The sequence below is a fragment of the Ursus maritimus genome, unplaced genomic scaffold, assembly GCF_017311325.1.
Source record: "Ursus maritimus isolate PB19 unplaced genomic scaffold, ASM1731132v1 scaffold_13, whole genome shotgun sequence".
NCBI lineage: Eukaryota > Metazoa > Chordata > Mammalia > Carnivora > Ursidae > Ursus > Ursus maritimus.
In genome coordinates this window covers 25008903-25029780 of record NW_024423675.1, presented here as the reverse complement: position 1 = coordinate 25029780, position 20878 = coordinate 25008903, and positions in this window count along the sequence as shown.

Sequence of the window (20878 nt, the reverse complement as noted above, 5' to 3'; positions counted from 1 at the left end):
GGCAGGGAGCCCGACGTGGGACTTGATTCCAGGACCCTGGGATCGTGACCCGAGCCAAGGCAGTTGCTTAACTGACTGAACCACCCAGGAACCCTGAAAATCAGTACATTTTCTTGACCTATCAGAGATTTGAGGTCACAGGGCAAGCCACTTGAAACCTGGAGAGAGAGGCAAATACAAAGAATCACAGTTAAGATGAGCTTACCTGGAGAAACTGCTGGACCCATAAACTAGCAGTAACCCTTAAATGGCAACTTTGATGAAGGGCACCTGGGTGCTCAGGTGGTTAAGCGTACCATGCTTGGTTTAGGCTCAGGTCATGATCTCCTGGGTCTTGAGATCCAGCCGCTTGTAGGGCTACATGCTCAGTGAGGAGTCTGCTTGAGATTCTCTCCCACTCCCCTCCCCCTACTTATGCTCTCTCTTTCTCTTTCTCTCTCTCTAGTAAATAATTTAAAAAAAAATGGTAACTTTTATGAATTGCTAGAGGCTAACATAAGACTGGGAAATGCCTGGGGTCTGCAGCCTTTGAGTCCCACACTTTCATGGGTCTTAATTACTTTAACACCATCAGGTCCCATGCTGAAAAGCCAAGAAAAAACGCTCATGTTTCTGGCAGGGAGGGAAAATTAGCCATTTTGAAATATTTCCAGTGTATTTTCCATAAGCCTCTAGCCAGGCTAAAAAAGAAAAAGAGAGAGAGAGAATAAAAAAATTACTAATATTATAAATGAAAGAGGAGTCATCACTATGATCTCATGGACGTTAAAAGGATAATAAAAGAATACTATAAACAATCTATGCCAACAAATTTAATAACCTGGGTGAAATGCACCAATTCTTTGACATATACAAACTATCAAAATTCACCTAATTTTATTAGGTCTATGTTTATTTAAAAATTAAGCCAAAAGTTTATAATCTTTAAAAACAAAACAAAACTTCAGACCCAGATGGTTTCAATGATGAATTCTACCTTGAATTTAAAGAGGATATGATACCAATTCTCTACATTCTAAGTAAATAAAGCCAAAGGAAAACTGTAATTCATTCCACAAGGCCAATATTACACTAATGCAAAAACTCCATAGACATACAAGAAAGGAAAGCCACAGGCCAGTAGCTCTCATAAATACAGGTGTAAATATTTGCAAAAGAAAAATGGCAAACTTATCCAATAATGTATAAAAAGCGGGATTTATTCCAGGTCTATAATTCTATTAAACCTGATTTTAAAACCATTAAGTCAACCCATCATATCAACAAGCTAAAGAATAAAAAACCCTACCATCATATCAATAGAAACAGAAAAAGCAGTTGGCAATATCCAAAGCAATAGACAAGAAGGGGAAATAAGGATTATACCTCTATCTTTATAAGATAGAGAAAAAAAATAAAACTGACTTTACTTGTAGATGACATGATTATTGGTGTAGAAAATCTCAAAGAATTGACCAAATAAATCAAAACCCTTCTGGAACTAGAAAGCATTCACAACAAGGTCACACAATATATAGTAAATATACAGAAGTACAAATTTAATTGCTTTCCTATATACCAGAAATGGGCAATCGGAATTTGGAAAACAAAAATAAAGCAAAAAACAGGAAACAAAAACAAAAACACAACATTTTAAATAGCACTAAAAAAAGGAAATATATTTAAGTATATGTCTAATAACATATATACTGGATCTCTTTGTGGAAAACTCTGATGAAAGTGATCAAAAAAGATCCAAATATATGGAAAGAGATCCCATTTTTATAAATTGGAAGACACATTATTGTTTATTTAAATATTTCCCAATTTTATCTGTACAGTGAATTCAATATCAATCAAAATCTAGTAAGTTATTTGTTACATCAATAAAAACATTCCAAATTGCATATGAAAAGACAAAGTATCCATATAACCAACACAATACTGAAGAACATGGTTTAAAGACTGACACTACTTGAATTTAAGACTTACTCTAAAGCTTCAGTAATCAAGACAACATGGTATTACCAAAAGAGTAGACACATAAAGCAATGGAACACAGTAGAGATTCCCCAAATACAACTAAACAATTATATTCAACTGATCTTTGACAAAGTAGCAAAAAAAAAAAAAATACACTAGAGGGGAAAAAAGTATTTTCAACAAATGATGCTAGAGCAGTTGGATGTATATATTAAAAGGATGAATCTATACACAGACCTAGCATCTTTCACAAATATTACGGCAACATATATCATAGACCTAAAGTTAAAAGGAAAAACTACAAACCTTCTATAAAAAGAGGAGAAAATCTAGGTGACCTTTTGGCAATAGCATTTTAGAAATACCATCAAAAACATGATCCATGAAAGAAAAATTTATAAGGTGGACATCAGCTCTATGAAAGACACTCCTAACAGAATGAAGACAATCCACAGAGTGGGAAAATATTTGCAAAACATATATGAAATATATCTAAAATATGCAAAGAACTCCTAAAATTCAATAATATAAAAACAAAAACCCAATTAAAATCATTAGTGATTTAGAAATTGCAAATTAAAACAAAAACAAGATATCACCACCTAACTATAAAATGACTAAAATCCAAAAAATGTTGACAATATCAAACGTTAGTGATGATACAGAACAACAGGAAAGCTCATTTTTGGCTGGTGGAACTTCAAAACGGTACAGTCATTGGAAGATACTTTAGCATTTTCTTAAAAATCTAAACACCATCTTACCACTTCACCCAATAATCAGACGACCAGGTATTTACCCAGTTGATTCAAAGATTATGTTCACACAAAAACACAAAACTGTGATACATTCATAAAATGAAAAAATTATTTAGTAATAAAAAGAAATTAGCTGTCTAGTCATGAATAGACACGAGAACCTTAAATGCATATTCTTTTTTGTATTATAATTGTTTTTTTAATTTAAGTTCAATTAGTCAATAAATAGTACATCGTTAGTTTCAAATGTCATGTTCAACAATTCATCATTTGCTTATAACACCCAGTGTTCATTACATTGCATGCCCTCCTTAATCTCCATCACCCAGTTACCCCATCCCCCCACCCACGTCCCCTTCAGCAACACTCAGTTTGTTTCCCATGGTTAAGAGTCTCTCATGGTTTGTCTCCCTCTCTGATTTCTTCCCATTCAGTTTTCCCTCCCTTCCCTTATGATCCTCTGCAGTTTCTTATATTCCACATATGAGTGAAGCCATATAATTGTCTCTCTATGATTGACTTATTTCGCTTAGAATATTACCCTAAAGTTCCATCCAATTCAATGTAAATGGTAAGTATTCATCCTTTCTGATGGCTGAATAATATTCCATCATATGTATGGACCACATCTTCTTTATCCATTCATCTGTCGAAGGACATCTCAGCTCTTAAGTGGAAGAAGCCAATCTGAAAGTGTATATGCTATATGAATCTGTCTACACACATTCTGGGAAAGGCAAAACTATTAAGATGGTAAACAGATCAGTGGCTGCCAGGGATTCAGTATGGGGTAAGGGAGGAATACAGGGTTGAATATGAAAAGCACAGGGAATTTTTAGAATACTGAAACTCTTTTCTGTGATGCTCTGATAATGTTACACGAACTTGTGCGTTTTCAAAGCCTGCAGAACTTCATAGAACAATGAATGAACCTTAATGTATGCAAATTTTAAAAAATATTGAGGTTAGATGACTCCAGGAAGGAATGCAGATTTGACAAGAGATTCTTACTATACTACAAATGTATGAAGTAGCTTCACTGAAGGGGGTGAGAAAGAAAGACACTGACCGAAGTAGCTGAAAATGAGTAAAGTCTGTAAAGACCGAAACAAAATAACTGTGTGTAAGTGCATACTATAGTTGATAATGTTGTTCTCCACGGGAGTATGGGTTAAAATTTTTGATACTGCTAAACATGTATACCAGAAATGAATGATTAAATAAAAGATGGCAGATGGTGAGAGCCAGATTTCTCACTTATGACATAGGAATTTGGCAGTAAGCAAGAGGCAGAGGCTAAATGTTCCAGATGTTAATGTATTAGGGTTGGAGATATCAGTAAAAACTCATCTTTAGTTTTAAATAGATACAGATTATTACATTCAGAACTGCCTGTAGCTGTAAGTATATGCATAGGCTGACATACACACATATATTTCTTTGTTCTATCAATTGAGAAGGTCTTCTCAGGTTTAATACATATGTTAATAGTTGTCCCAGAAGTGGAGTGAAAACAAACAAACAAAATCTGAAAGAACAAAGGCCAAAATTATTTAAAAATTTGTTAATAAATATTAATTTATAGATCCACAAAGCTCAGCAAACTGAAAACAAGATAGATTCAAAGTAAACAGTACCTAGGGCCATCACATCATAGTTAAACAGCTGAGAAAATAAAGAAATAATACTGAAACAATATTCAAAATAACCAGAGAAAAAGAGGCATATTGCCTATAGTGAACAATGATAAAAAATTACTGTGATTTCTCATTAGAAATAATAGAAGCCAGATGACAAAAGAATGGCATACTCAAAATGAAAAAATCTATAAAATTCTAATACAATGAAAATACTCCACATAAAGAGAGTACAACGAGAACTCTTTAAGAGAAACTAATAGCAGAAATGTAGAAATTAAAGGGCAAAGATAATCATTTGGAATCAACTCTATGTTGTCTACTAGAGAAACACTTCATAAATAACATCATACATATGTTAACTTTTTAATTAAGCTTTTTATTTTAATTCCAGTATTGTTAACATACATTGCTCTATTAGTTTCAGGTATACAATATAGTGATTCAACAATTCTGTACATTACTCAGTGCTCATCATAAGTGTACTCTTTTTTTTTTAAGATTTTATTTATTTATTTGACAGAGAGAGAGACAGCCAGTGAGAGAGAGAACACAAGCAGGGGAAGTGGGAGAGGGAGAAGCAGGCTCCCAGCGGAGGAGCCTGATGTGGGGCTCGATCCCAGGACCCCAGGACCACGACTGAGCCACCCAATCACCTCCATAAGTGTACTCTTAATCCCCATCACTCATTTCACCCATCCCTTTCCTGCCTCCCCTCCGGTAACCATCAGTTTGTTCTCAAATGAAACATATTCAAAACAATAATAATGAAAAAAATAATTAAATAAAGAAAATATTTACCCATGCAAATGAAAGCAAAAGAAAGCATATATGGCTACATTAATATTAAAGAAAGTAAAAGCAAAACAAAGAGAGTAATTTCTTAGTGATAAAAGGGGCAATCTCTAAGAAACACATATCAACCTAAAATATGTATGCACTTAATAATAAAGTTTCAAATTTCATGAAGAATAAGTTAAAGCAAACAGAAATAATAAAAATTTCCACAGCCATAGTTATAGCAATGATCACCTGTTATAGGCTGAATGCTTGTGTCCCCCTAAATTTCATATTTTGAAACCATATTCCCAATGTGATGGTTTGGAGTTACGGCCTTTGGGAGGTGATTAGGTCGTGAGAGCAGAGCTCCATGAACGGCATGAGTACCCTTATAGGAAACCACAGAGAGCTCTCCCACTCCTTCCACTGTGTGAAGACAAAGCAAGATGGCCACCTGTGAACCATGAAGTGGGTTTTGCAAAAAGAAACGAAACGAAACCATTTCTGCTGGTGCTTTGATCTTGGCCTTCTCAAACCCCAGAATGTGAGAAATAAATTTCTGTTGTTTAGAAGGTCTACAGTATTCTGTTATAGCAGCTCAAATGGAATAAGACATCACCTCTATCTCAGTAATTGACAAAAAATTAGGGGAAAAAGTCAGAATAAAAAGATCTCAGAAGCTCTATCACACATCAACCTTCAATTAAAATTTTAGGAAGATTGTGTTCAGTTTCTGTGGAATCCATATTCTTTTCAAGTAAACATAAAATATTCACCAAGATAGGCTAAATGCTGGGGCATAAAATAATTTTAATCAATACAAGATTGTAATATTACAGAATATATTCTCTAATCCCAATAAAAATAAATTAGAAATCAATAACAAAAATAAAATTATATACCCTGAAATATTTGGAAAGTAAATAAACCCAAGTGATCCTTGATAAAAAAAAATGATACAGAAAAGTAAAAAATGTTTGTAGATGAATGACAATAAAAAAATCAAAATTTCTGGGTATGCATCTAAAGCAGTGCCTGGAACTTTAGAGACCTATATTACAGAAGAAGGAAAGGAGAGGAGAGGAAAGAAGAAGAGAGGAGTAGGGAAGGGAAGGGAGGGAAAGGGATGAGAGGGAGGGCAGGGGAGGAGAGGAGAGGAGAAGGAAGGAAATAGAGGACAAGAGAGGAGAGAAGGGAAGAGAGAAGGTAGAAGAGAAAAGAAAAAGAAAAGGAAAATAAATATTTAGAATAAATTATCTAAATTTCTATCTTACAATGCAAGAAAATGTAGAGTACAATTAAACCCCACTAAATGGAATGAAGAACTAACATTTTAGGATATGACACTAAAAGCAATGGCAGCAAAAGCAAAAATAATCAAATGGGTCTACATCAAACTATAAAGTTTCTGCACAGCAAAAGAAAACATCAACAAAATGAAAAGACAACCTATGGAATGGGAGAACATATTTACAAATCACACATCTGGTAAGGAGTTAATATCCTAATATATAGAGAACTCATACAACTCAAGAGCAATAATAATCATAATATAATTTAAAAATAAGCAGAAGAACTAAACTGATTAAAGAAAACAAAACAGGGAACCAAATGGACATCCTCCACAGAAGGTATATGATGGCCAACAGCCATATGAAAAGCTGCTCAACAACACTAATCATCAAGAAAATGAAACTGAAAATCAAAATAAGATATTGCCTAACCACTGACAAGGGATAACAAGTGTTGGTGAGGATGTGCGTACAAGAAAACCTTGGTACACTCTTGGTGGAAACATAAATTGGTACAGCCACCATAGAAAACAGCATGGAGGTTCCTCAAATAAGTCAGAAATAGAACAACTACACACACACACACACACACACACACACACACACTGGAATATTCTCAGCCATAAAAAAGAATGAAATCTTGCCATTTGCAACAACATTGATTGAGGTAGAGAGTATTATGCTAAGTGAACTAAGTCATACAGAGAAAGACAAGTACCATATGATTTCACTCATATGTGGTATGTGGAATTTAAGAAACGAAACGAATGAGCAAAGAGAAAAAGAGAGAGAGAGAGGCAAACCAAGAAACAGACTCTTAACTATAGAGAACAAACGATAGTTACCAGAGGGGTGGGAGGATGGGCGAAATCGATGATGGGGATTAATGAATGCATTTGTTGTGTCAAGCACTGGGGGTTGTATGGAAGAGTGGAATCACTATATTGTGCACCTGAAACTAATATTGCACTGTATGTCAACTAACTGGAATTTAGATAAAAACTTAAGAAAAAATAAAACTACCATATGATCTAATGATCCCACTTCTAGATATATACCCAGAGGAAATGAAAACAGGATATCAGACAGATATCTGTCTATACATTCACACACACACACACACACACACACACACACACACACACAGAGGAATGTTATTCATCCATGAGAAAGAAGAAAATCCTTCCATTAAGTCAAACATTGAATGGTATAATTTATATGTGGAATCTTTTTTTTTTTAAGATTTTATTTATTTATTTGACAGAGAGAGACAGCCAGCGAGAGAGGGAATACAAGTACGGGGAGTGGGAGAGGAAGAAGCAGACTCACAGCAGAGTAGGGAGCCTGATGTGGGCTCGTTCCCAGGACCCCAGGATCACTCCCTGAGCCAAAGGCAGACTCTCAATGACCAAGCCACCCAGGCGCCCCTATATGTGGAATCTTAAAAAAAAAAAGTTAGTCAAACTCATAGAAATGTAGAGTAAAATGTGGTTGCCAGGGACTGGGTGGGAGTGGTGTGGGGGGAGGTGAGGATAGAGAGAGGTTGGTAAAGGGTACAAACTTTCAACTATAAGGTATATAAGGCCAAAAGTCTAGTGCATAAAATGGTGATTATAGTTGATAACACTGTATTGTAAAACTGAAATTTGCTAACCAATTAGAACTTAAATACCATATATATTAATAATTAGTGATTAATTATTAATATAATTAATAAATAATAATTAACAATTAATTACTATATAATTATATATAAATAAATAATGAATAAATATAATCCATATAGGGTGTGTTAATTAAGAGAAATCCTTTCACAATATATACATACATTAAATAATCACACTTTAAATGTTATAATTTTATTCGCCAATTATTCCTCAATAAAGCTGCAAAAAAAACAAGAGTGTGCTGGCACAAGTAAAGGCACATGGATCAATAGAATAGCATTGAGAGTTCAGAGAGAAACCCATGTATCCGTGGCCAACTGAATTTTGGTAAGTGTGCCCAAACCATTCAATGGAGAAAGGACAGTCTTTTCAACAAATAGGAAAGCTGGATATCCATATGCAAAATAATAAAGTTGGCCACTTACCTTGCACCGCATACAAAAATTAACTCAAAATGGATTGAAGACCCAAAATGTAAGAGCTAAAGCTATAAAAGTCTTGGAAGAAAACAGAGGTAAATTTTCATGATCTCTTACTTGGCAAGAAATTTTTAAATATGATACCCAAAGCACAAGCAACAGAAGAAAAAAAAATAGATAATTAAAATTTTAAACTTTGTGCTTCAAAGGACACCAACAAGAATGTGAAAAGACAGTCATGAAACTGTGCCCCGTAGGCTCAATGAGGTTGAAACCAGCAGAAAATGTAAAGTTTGTTTTTCAGAGACCTGCAGCTCCCCAATCAGCTGTTGTGTCTTTTCACACCCCACTAACAAATCCCCTGGCTGTCTTTGCAGAGACCTGGACTCAAGCTCAACTGACATGGTTCCAGCCTACGCACAAGCAAGGCCCTGCATTCCTTACCTGAGATAAGGAGACCAAAGACTCCATCCAGTTTATAACAGCTCTGAGTGTGCCCATAGCCCCTCCTCCCTGTCCTAAGATAACCTCCTGACGTCAGAGGCTGAATTTTGCCTCATTCTGGTGTTAAATCTCTACCCCACAGTGAACACGAGATACGTGTTACCTATATGTTTGCTGAAGTTGCATGTTCCATCTTTCCTCATCATTATTCATAAGTTTCCCTGTCCTTTACATCAATATGTATGTAATCTCAACCCCTATGATTATAAAAATCTTGTTCTCTGCCCCTTTGGGGAGGGGGACCTCAGGTTCATCCTCCTATCTCCCCATTTGGCTGCCTCTTGAATAAACCCTTTCCTTGCTGCATGCCTGAGTTCTTAGGGATTTGCTTTGCTGTGTATCGGGCAGATGCATTTGGGTTCAGTTACAAACACAGAATGGAAGAAAACATTTGCAAATCATATATCTGAAAACGTATTTTTTGTGTGAAATATATAAAGAACTCTCACAACTTCACAAGACAAATAACCCAATCAATCAATTGGGAAAAGATTGGAATAGGCATTTTCCAGGGAAGATAGACATTCAAATGGTCAATAAGCAAAAAAATGCTCAACATCATTAGTCATCAGGCACATGCAAATCAAAACCACAATGCGATATCACTTCATACAAGTTAAGATGGATAGAATAAACAAATCAGATAACAAGATTGGTGAAGATGTGGAGAAATTGGAGTCCTCATACACTACTTGTGGGAATTGAAAATAGTGCAACCACTCTGGAAAACAATGTGCCAGGTTCCTCACATGTTTAAAAATAGAATTATTATACGGCTCAGCAATTCCACTTCAAAATGAGAACATGTTGGAAGAAGCCCATCACATGAAACTACATGCCCTGATTCTATTCATATGAAAGTCCAGAATAGGGAAATCTATACAGACAGAAAGTAGAATAGCGACTTCTCAGGGGTAGGGAGAGGAGCATGAGAGGACAGGGGGGTGACACATAAGACATATAAGGTTTCTTTTTGAAGTGATGGAAATGTTCTAAAATTGACTGTGGCAGTGTTACAAATATCTGTGAATATCCTAATAACCACTGAATTACATACTTTCAGTGATTGAATTGTATGGTATGTAAACTGTATTTCGATAAAGCAGATAAAATTCTTTTTAGATGCCCTTGCTATATGAATCAGTAATCCCACTCCTAGGTATTCACCAAGAGAACAGATAAAATATGCTCATAAAAGTATGATACATTGATGTATAATATCAGAACAACAACTTCAACAAGGTCCCAGACTAGTAATTACCAAATTGTCCATGACCAGGTGAAGGGAGGTGATACCTTTATGTATTCTTATGATGAATATGCAAATTAAGGAATGGACCACTGATACAACTATGGATCCAACGATGAGGGTAAATTTTGAAAACATTATGTTGAGTGAAAGAAGTACATGTATTATTGTGTTCATGCAGTTCTAAAATGGCAAATCTAATCTATACTGATAGAAATCAGATCAGTGGTTTCCTGAGATTTCCTATAAGGGGGGGAATTTCCTACAAAGGGGCATGAGAGAAGCGTTTTTTGTTTTTGCTTTTGTTTTTTTGTTTTTTGAGAGAGAGCGAGAGCGTGAGTGTGTGACAGAGAGGCAGAGCGAGAGGGAGAGAATCCCAGGCCGACTCCATGCTCAGCACAGAGCCCTACACGGGGTTCAATCTCACAACCCTGAGATCATGACCTGAGCCGAAATCAAGAGTCAGATGCTTAACCCGCTGAGCCACCCAGGTGCCCCTAGAGAAAATCTTCTAATATGACGCAGATGTTCCATATCTTAAAATAAGTGGAAATTACAGTGATGTATACATTTGTAAAAACCTATCAGCTACATAATTAAAATGTTTACATTTCCTGTATATATAAATTATACTTCAATAAAGTTGATTAAAGTGTCTATTTGGTTTTTATGAAATCAAATCTTCCTTCAGTGAGAGTATATCTCTATTAACATTTCTTCTGTTTTCAATAATGTTTTATAGTCCAATACCTTTTTAGAACTTTATTAGTGGTTTGTAATGTTGGTTACTATTGTCAGTGAGATTAATTTTCTCTTTCTATTTCTAACTGATAATTGCAAATATGGAGAAATCTGTTGATTTTTATATATTAATCTGGTATACAGCCAATTTTCCAAATAATCTTATTCATTTCATAAGGTTTTAATAAATTATTTTTCATTTTCTAGTAATGAGTTATGTCACCTATAATTGAAGGAAAATTTTGTATTTTTTTTTCTTAATTTGTCTTGAATTTATTCTATTCTTGCCTCATTGTACTATCTAAATCTTCAAAAAATAGTTCACTGATTTTGCTAACTGACCGGTATTTTCCTGATTATTGTATGAATTTTAACCTCAGAATAGTATTTGCTATTGAGTATTGGTAGTCTTTATATTCTTTGTACAATTTCCTTCTATTTTATTTAATACATTTCATGAGTAATAGCTGCTGAATATCAAACTCTTTTTGGTCATTTGTTGATTTAATGCTTTTTCTCCATTAATATTGATGTAATTTTTTGTTCAATTAATAAATATTTTTTGAGCCCCTATCGTGTTCCAGACACTTTTCTAGGCTCTAAGGGTACAACAGTAAAATAAATCAATGGAATAGAAATTTACAAATACATAAGCACAGGGAATATAAAAGATAATCTGTGGTTACATAGATAGAATACATATATATATCTATATGTATGCATATGAATGTACATACATGTGTATGTATAGGGAATTAAAAGGGATGTAATAGAAAATGTTGAATGAATATTGTACATTTGTTTGTTACTGGTACAAAAATGGTAAAATGGCCTTTTTGTGAACTTCATGGCTAATGGGTATCAAAGCAGGGAAAGAAACTTGCTATGGCAAAGACTTCGAGTTAAGAAGAGGACTACATACATATTTAATGAACTGAAAAATGTTAAATGTGATTAGATTATACTGTGTGAGGGAGACATGGTTAAAGCTGTGGGCAGGGCGATAGGGAGAGGCCAGATCACACAATGCTCTCTAGGTTAGAGTAACGTATAATAAATTATGTTAATATCCCGAACATTATCGAACCACCCTTACGTTCCTGTAATAAACTTTTATTTATTTATTTATTTATTTATTTATTTATTTATTTGCTCTGGTGAATTATTCATTTAATACTCTTCTGGATCCATCAACTAATATTTATTTATACCTTTTTATCCATATTAATAAATGATATTGATCTATAGGGCGATATTGATTTTTTTTTTTTTGGCTACCTCTGGCAGTTCTTGGCATTAAAGTGTGTAGCTTAACATGAATTGGTGAGAATTTCATCTTTTTCATGGTTGCACGGGTTAAATATGCTTTGTCAAAAGACAGTTTTCAGCATGAAGTTTCCCAGGACTTACCAACAAATGAGCGCCTTTTAAACATACAGAACAAAATTAACCTATATAATCACTTCTCCCATAATTTGCTAAGATATTTTATTACTTTTTTCTGAGGATGGTTACTATTTTGCTAGGAAATTATTCACTATGTATAGGTTTTCTTTTTTTTTTTTTTCTCTTCAGAAAAAGGATTGTACCTGATAACTTTTTACATTAACTTTAATCTCTTCCATGACTATGACTGTATTTACTTTCTCATTCTTAGTTATTGATATCCTTATCTCTATCTCCTAAACTCCTTTTTATTTCATTAAAAAAATAATTTTTTAGAAAGACTACTGGAAATAATTCTCTTACTGATATGCTGGACTGTTAAAAGTGCAGGCATTGTATTTTTAAATCCCTTTTACTGTGTTTTGTTTTTAAATTAATTCATTTTGGGCTTCTTTTTTTTTTTTTCTCTAAAGATTTTATGTATTTGAGGGAGAGAGAACGAGTGGAGGGAGAGGGAGAGGGAGAGAATACCCAAGCAGATTCCTGCTGAGCTCAGAGCCTGACATGGGGCTCAGTCTCATGATCCATAAGATCAGGACCTGAGCCAAAACAGAATCATTGTTTGTTGCCATTTAATGTTTACAAGCATCTCATGCATGCAAATTGTAAAAACATCTCCTTTTGGGACTATATGCAGAAGTTCTTGGCCTCACTGATTTCTTCTTGTGGGCACAAGGGTCTGTATTAAATTGTTCCTGTAGATTTATAGTACATAAAAACTATACGAATTATTTGATTACTAAATTGTGAAATTGTATTTTAATATATGTTAATTCAGATGATGATTTAGTATCTAATAAAACAATGCAATCCTGAATGTAATCATACCATAAGAAGGATGAAAATAAGTGTAACAAAATAGAAGTGAAATGAAAGGAAGAACCTAAGAAATGTAGAGAAAATGGAAACTGTATTTTAAATGCTTGTTTGACTACCATAATACCTTAATTCTCTTCTAGAAGACATTTGAAATTTTAGATTTTTAATAACAATTACTAACTTATCTAATACGTATTGAAGTAGAAGTGTTATTAAGAGTAAGGCCGACAAGGAAATGATTTAACAGTTAATAGTAAGTCCTACTTTAACTGTCATTCTTGGAAAATAGACAAAAAATTTAGACATTTAATACCCATAATGGATAAAATTACTTAATTCTTTTATAACAGTACTTACTTTTAAGACCTTAAATTACTAGCTAAGGAGCTCCAAACAATTTTGAAGTGAAAAAAACCTCAAAATTCGGGCAAATCAGCAACAATAAAGTGAGTTCACCAGATAATAATAAATAGAGAATGAATTAGAATAAATCTACTGAAAATAATTAGTATAATATCATATTAATCGATGCTTATTCACAGTATGGCAGGTAATAGACACTGCAAGTCATTTAATCCCCATACAACCTTACACAATAGTTACTAAGACCTGCATTTAACAGACAGAAAGATGGAGCTCAGAGAAATATTTTGCCACTGTTAGTTTTTTTCCATCAGCGTAAGCTCTCCCCCATTGTGCCTGTTAAAGTCAAAACACCACAGCCAAGGTAAAACATTAATAGAGGGCAACGTTTCAAACTTTTTGTAACAGAAACTAACTCAAGGAAGTAAAAGAGAGCATTTACCTTTTTTTTTAAGATTTTGTTTATTTATTTGAGAGAGAGAGAGAGAGATACAGCACAAGTAGGGGGAGCAGCAGAGGAAGAGGGAGAAGTGGATTCCCCACTGAGCAGGGAGCCTCACGCAGGCTGATGCCAGGACCCTGGGATGATGGCCTGAGCCGAAGGCAGACACTTAACTGACTGAGCCACCCAGGTGCCCCAAGATAATAATATCAGCTCACATTTATCAAGTTCTTATTATGTGCCAAGATCTGCTCTAAACACATTACATGTATGAGCTCATTTAATCTTCGCAAAAACCGTATTGTATTACTATTGGGGTAATATACTGTAATTATCGCAGTAATAGATAGTATTACTATGGAGTGGTATATTATGACTATCATTTACTTTTTACAAATGAGGAAACTGAGTTACAAAAATATAAGTTTCTCACCTGGACAGAGGTAGGTACATGATGGAAAAGCTGGTGATCTTGTGCAGAATTTTACTGCCTTTTGAAGAGTGGAGTTAAACAGTAGAACTAAAAACTCCATCAGTACTTTCTTCTCAGCTCTCCTTTCTTATGTACAGATTCTAGTCTACCTCTGAGTCTGACATTCTCTAGTTCTTGGGTCAAAAGAGTATGAACTACTGCTTCCAAGTTTACATGTCCTAGGTTGGTTATACACAGCGCTCACAGCCCCTTCTGAATCTTATAGTTCTAACGACTGGTAAGAGAAAATCTACTTGGCTCAGCTTGAGTAATTGGCCAACTCTAGTCCAGTAAGTTATGATCAGAAAGAAAAGATCACCTGTTACAATTTTTTTCCTGGGGTTCTTCCACTGTAACTAAAGAGGAGAAAAAAACTCCTCCCTAAAAAGTGTAGCTCAAATAGAAAAAGAAAAACTACCACTGAGGAAAAAGTAAGAATCAGAAAAAACTAAGAATGGGCCATTAGTCATGACACAGCATGATCATTATTTCATTTCATGTCATTTTCCCTTTTTAGACAGTCCGTTTCTTCAAATCATAAACTGTGTCTTCTTGAGCTTTGTATTTCCATGTTTGTGGGCCTTGTCTGATATAAGAAGCTGTCTTAAAATATTTTGGAAGTGAACTGAATGACATGCCAATTACTATTCTTCCCATGGCAGACGTATAATTTGTTAAGTATTCTTCTAAAGAGTGAATTTGAGAGAGAAAATGACTCCAGATTTCCAAATAATTATTTTCTTATTATCTCTAGGAGTGCCTTAGGTGGCTATTTTCTTAACCACCTTAATTGGGAGTCAGAATAAAGAAATAATAGTAAGTAATGTGTTCACAAAAAATAAGCATTAAGAAAGCCAGAAACTCCGAGTTGATATGGTGCAAACCTCATTCCATACATCTAGGAGCCCAAGAGCACAATGAAAAATTCAATGATCTCCCACAGGTCAGCAGGGCGCTAAGGGGCCAGAGAGGGTCCAACATCTAGCCATTCATTAGAAGGCCTCAGAAGGAAATAGAAATTTTTGGCTTAGTTTAGATAAATAACAGAGGTTCACCCAAGAGCTTTTATGCTGTAATTAAAAACATTTATTATGTTAAATAAACAGAGATAATTTGGAACAGAAGGAAAAAAGTGCATGAGCTCTAAGGAAAAACGAAACAGGCATTTTTTTTTTTTTAATTTGGATCTACAGAGAGAGCTGTGTACCTCAGTTTTCTACTCTCCCTCCAAACTGTGATTCTTCACCTTATTTTGGATCACAAATAGTTTCTTGGGTTTGATGAAGGTTGTTCCTGAAAATAAAAATATAAGCATAAAGACAAAATTTTACATACAGTTTTAGGGGGTCCAGACTAATCCATGTATTCTCTATTGGTCGTTGCACCCCAACATACGAGGACCTGCTGGATTAGAGTACACCAGTCTCTGGGGAGTCCTGTACAAAATCATATGCCAAGGGTGAAAATGGGAGACTTGGTTAAGCCATTGTTAATAGTCTATGTTTTATTGCCGTTTTTCCAATTCCTTTCTATTGAATAGCTGGCTGGGCACATATACAGAGTAGGAAATCTGACTAGATACACAGATCTTAAGTAGAATTATCTGATGAGCTAAACACCAGAGAAATCAGAGGGAGCTCAAGGACACAGTCAAGGACAAAGGACTTGCTATGGTTAACAATTTTTACCAATTTTTTATTCATCTCATCTCTGAACACAGCATCATCTTAAATGGATAGCAGTAGTGCATTCCCTAACTAAGAAAGAAATTTTGACCTAAACCATTTTAAAATTTAAAATTCAAAAATAATATCTAAAAGTTGCAGTATAATTATTCAAATAATGTATGAGTGTTTATGTAGTGTGTGTGTGTGTGTGTGTGTGTGTGTGAGAGAGAGAGAGAGAGAGAGAGAGAGAGACAGAGACAGAGACACAGAGACAGAGACAGAAAAAAACAAGGAGAAACAAAAGATACAAACTTATAGCCACAAGTCTAAGCAGAGAACGAAGTAACTGTGAAAATTATATTAACTATGTCTCTGAAGCACATGTATTTAACAGACTGCTTGGAATCTCAGGTGTTAAGAAGATTGGTAGAAATATTAAAATTTGAAAGAATAAGTGAAGGCTTTTGATATAATTATCAATTATTTCTGGGTATGTAATTTTCACTTAAAAGCATCAAAGAAATAATATTTGTAGGTTAAAATGTTTGGCTATATCAACATTTAATGCCCTGAAAAGAATTCCTTTAGGAGATATGTCAGAATCTGTAAGAACTGGTCTGTGGAAAGCAATTTGCCCCTTTGTCCCTGTTAAAGGCACCCAATTCTTTTGTTGATCTGTGATTTCATATGGGAAGGATGGGACCATTCAGCTCATTACATATGTATTATTAGAATAAAATACAATTAATGAGTTCAAATAAACATATATTGTAAATTTTTTGAAAATCATGAATTTTGTTTTCAGCATAAATAAGTTTTGGTTAACTGTGTTTCACTATAGGTGATTAAATCCTTATGCTCCTCACATTTTCTTATAATGCCATCGAGTAGTATTCTGAGCATTTTGTTATGAAGCAATTCTTTTTATTGTTGTACTCAAAAGTAATAACCTACAGATTCATATTTTCTAATTATCCAAATGTACTATGAAAGATTTTTAACGTATCACACTATAAATTTTATGATGATCCAGCAAGAAAGGATTATATTAAAGCATATACAATATATAAATCCTTGACATAGAATTTATAATTCTTTTATATACACAACTCACAAAGACAGTGTAAGATAGAATTAGCTTAATTATAATTATATGTAACTATTCTGATAATGAGATCCATTAATTATTTTGTGAGGTATATATGCAAATAGGCAATATTAACTATGCAAGATTGTTGCCTGTATGCATGCCTTCCTATTTTCAATCCATGCAATATCTTGCTGCAAAAATATACTTTTTGAGTCATTTCTTTATCTGTCTTGCTTCCCTGTTCAACTAATCATGATGATTTCCACTTGTCTACTGTATCAAATTCGAATGGTGTGTAGTTTCCATAATTCTTCATATCTGGATTTACTCTGTCTTTTCAATCTTATTTTTCCACAGTAACTAATAATCACTTTTGCCCCAGTTTAGGCCAAATCTATTACTCACTCACCCACATGTCACTACTAAATGAATTATCCTATCGTTCAGCCATATGTTCTTTTTTCTGTTAAAAAATATTTGTTCAGTCTGTATTTACTATGCCAAATGTCAAAAAGGATTGAAAAAAAAATCATCAAACCCTTATTACAATAATATATATAATGTATATATCAATATAACAATAAATATCATTTATTAAGCACTAGTTAGGTGATAGACACTGTCCTATATGCTTTTCATGTATCATCTCATCTACTTTTCAACACAATCCTTTAACATAGGAGTTACCATGATCCACACTTCATAGATGAAGAAACTGAATCTCAGGAACGTTAAGTAGTTTCCCCAAGGTCAGACCTTGGAGGTGATAGAGCTGGAATTAGAACCCAGGCATTTGGATTCTTGGCATTAAAAAAAAAAAAAAAAAAAATCTAGGGGCGCCTGGGTGGCACAGCGGTTAAGCGTCTGCCTTCGGCTCAGGGCGTGATCCCGGCGTTATGGGATCGAGCCCCACATCAGGCTCCTTCCTCTGCTATGAGCCTGCTTCTTCCTCTCCCAGTATATCAAGTGTGGCCTTACCTTTGGTTGGGGTTTGCTGGAGAGAAGTAGTACAGAAAATGACCCCTTGCACTACATTTTGAATGAATGGTATTTGTGTTTCTTAGATAAGAAATAAAGGAAGGGAGTATAAAAAGAGATAGATGGGAATTTCCTGGAGATTATTTGAGTCATGGCAAGTCTTTTGTTTGAGGGAAGCCCAGGGTAAGTGCAAGATGATTTCCTTATCTAGGAGTGGAACCAGATTATGGGGTGCTTTAAAACTTGGACTTCATTAGCTTACAGGAAGATAAGCACTAACTGCTGTTTAGCCCAGAATCTGGGATTTAGGACGACTTATCTGAGAATGATGTATGGGATGGAGTACAGCAGTGACGTACGATCACCAGTATGTGTGCGGTTCAATCAGACTCACCTAGAGAGCTTCTATGAGACCACTAGCTTCTGAACATCAAAATAGGTGGGGTTGACATGGTCCTTGGGACCTGTGCCATTTTTATGAATGGCAATATTTTGGCTTAGATTAGAAGATAGAAAAATAGAGTACAAACATGGAAATTAGATAAGGTTTAGTAGGATATTACAGTATGGAATGCGAGAAGGAAAGAAAATTTGAACTTGGGTATTTTCAGAAAAAGAGTGGGGGCGGCAAATGTGCCCTGTAAAATATTTTGTATATGTTTGCAAGAAATTAAAGGCATTTCTAAGGCATTGCGGTTGTAAGACTTTGAGATTATGTAATTTGAAGAATTCATACAAGAATGGATCAAGATAGGGAGCAAGAAAGGAGATTAAGGATTTTTCTTTGATCATGGAGTACAGGTGGTCATGATTGCCTCCCTACTTGTAGTGCCCTCTAGAGCAGGAATCTTTTCTGAACTCCAGCCCCTTCTAAAGAAGTGAGCCTGGTGGCCTCGTTTGTACCAGTTGACACCATCTCCTTGGTCACAGCTTTTAAGATCAGAGCTGGTATCAGATCCAACCTGCATGAGTCCTATAAGAACGTGTCTAGCAGCTCTGTCTACAGTGTTAGGGATTATTTGGAACTTTGAGGTTTTAGTTCATATTCATCAATAAGAGAGTTTGTGTTTCATACTCTGATATCTTGTTATTCATATATTTCTTTTTTTTTTTTTTCGACAGAGACAGAGACAGCCAGCGACAGAGGGAACACAAGCAGGGGGAGTGGGAGAGGAAGAAGCAGGCTCATAGCGGAGGAGCCTGATGTGGGGCTCGATCCCATAACGCCGGGATCACGCCCTGAGCCGAAGGCAGACGCTTAACTGCTGTGCCACCCAGGCGCCCCTCATATATTTCTTTATGCAACTACATATCATTTAATTCAGATGTCAGCTGTCACCTCATTCTCCTCTTTGAGCTCCTAAAGCTTTGAGAAAAACAGACTCACAGATACTTACACATTCTTGAACAATATACCGTTTATGAAATACTTCTAGAGGAAATGGAGGAGAGTGTACAAATTTCATGGCATACAGCAATCAATTTAGTAAAAACCCCACTAGACACAGAGCAGCAGAGTGTGGTCGTGTAGGAATACACTACACAAAGGCTCCCCATTGAGGTGCTGAATGGGAATCAAAATCTAGGTCATGTTCCACTCATCAAAACAAGTCCTGGTGAGAGACTGCATCAGTAAAGACCAGGAAAAGAGCCTTTTCATACCATTATCTTCTGAGAGACCTGCTCTCTTGATAATCATCTTCTTGAAAGCGGATTCTTTAGTAATTCATACGAGAGTGTCATAAAGGCTAGCAGCCAGGCCTAATTAAATATTTTGTTTTACCCAAAGCCCCTCTTTGGCCATGCCACCCCTCAAAGGTTGTCTTCCTTCCTCTGCCCATCCCTTCTCCATTTAACATTTAATCTTGTTCCCTCATTCTTCTAGCTCCGGTAGTTGTAGAGAGATCCACTTGTCATCAGAAAATTTAGCCTAAAGCAGAAGGGGAACAGGAAAAACAATACTCTTTGCTCTTTCCCTGGAATCCCCTACCAATGCCTCCTCTCAGCTGACACCAGAGAGAAGGCAGAAAGAAAGGGAAACCAGGTGAAGTGACCCTTAGGTACAAGCCTTCTGGTGAACAGAACAGGGTGAAGTGTGGAAAGTGAATTGGAGTGGGGGAAGGACTAGCAATTCCCTTTCCAACCAACCTTGGCAGACTGAATACATCAGCTGTCTTTTCTAAGTTTAGTAATTTTCAGGTGTGCAAGGATAGCTTTCATATACTCTTTTTTCTGGAACTCAGGATTCCTAAAGTATTAATTTAAGGCTCATGCTTAATTTGTGTTTGTTCATCTTATCCTCACTTACCTAAGCAATAGTTTTAAATCAGGGAAAACATTGATCCCAAATATTTAATTGAATTTTGAAAATTCAAAAACACAGACTATATTTGATTTAAGAAATTAAAAAAGTTAATATTTTCAAGACTCCTTAATGTATAAGAAGCAGTTTTTTTTCTAGAAGGCTTTTTTTTTTTAACATAACATGATACAGGATCCCCCAAAGTATATTTTGTTGTTATCTAAAAGAGAAGTTTGTCCAACATGGCAGCCAATCATTTCCAGATTCAATTCATTTAGTGACTTTCCAGC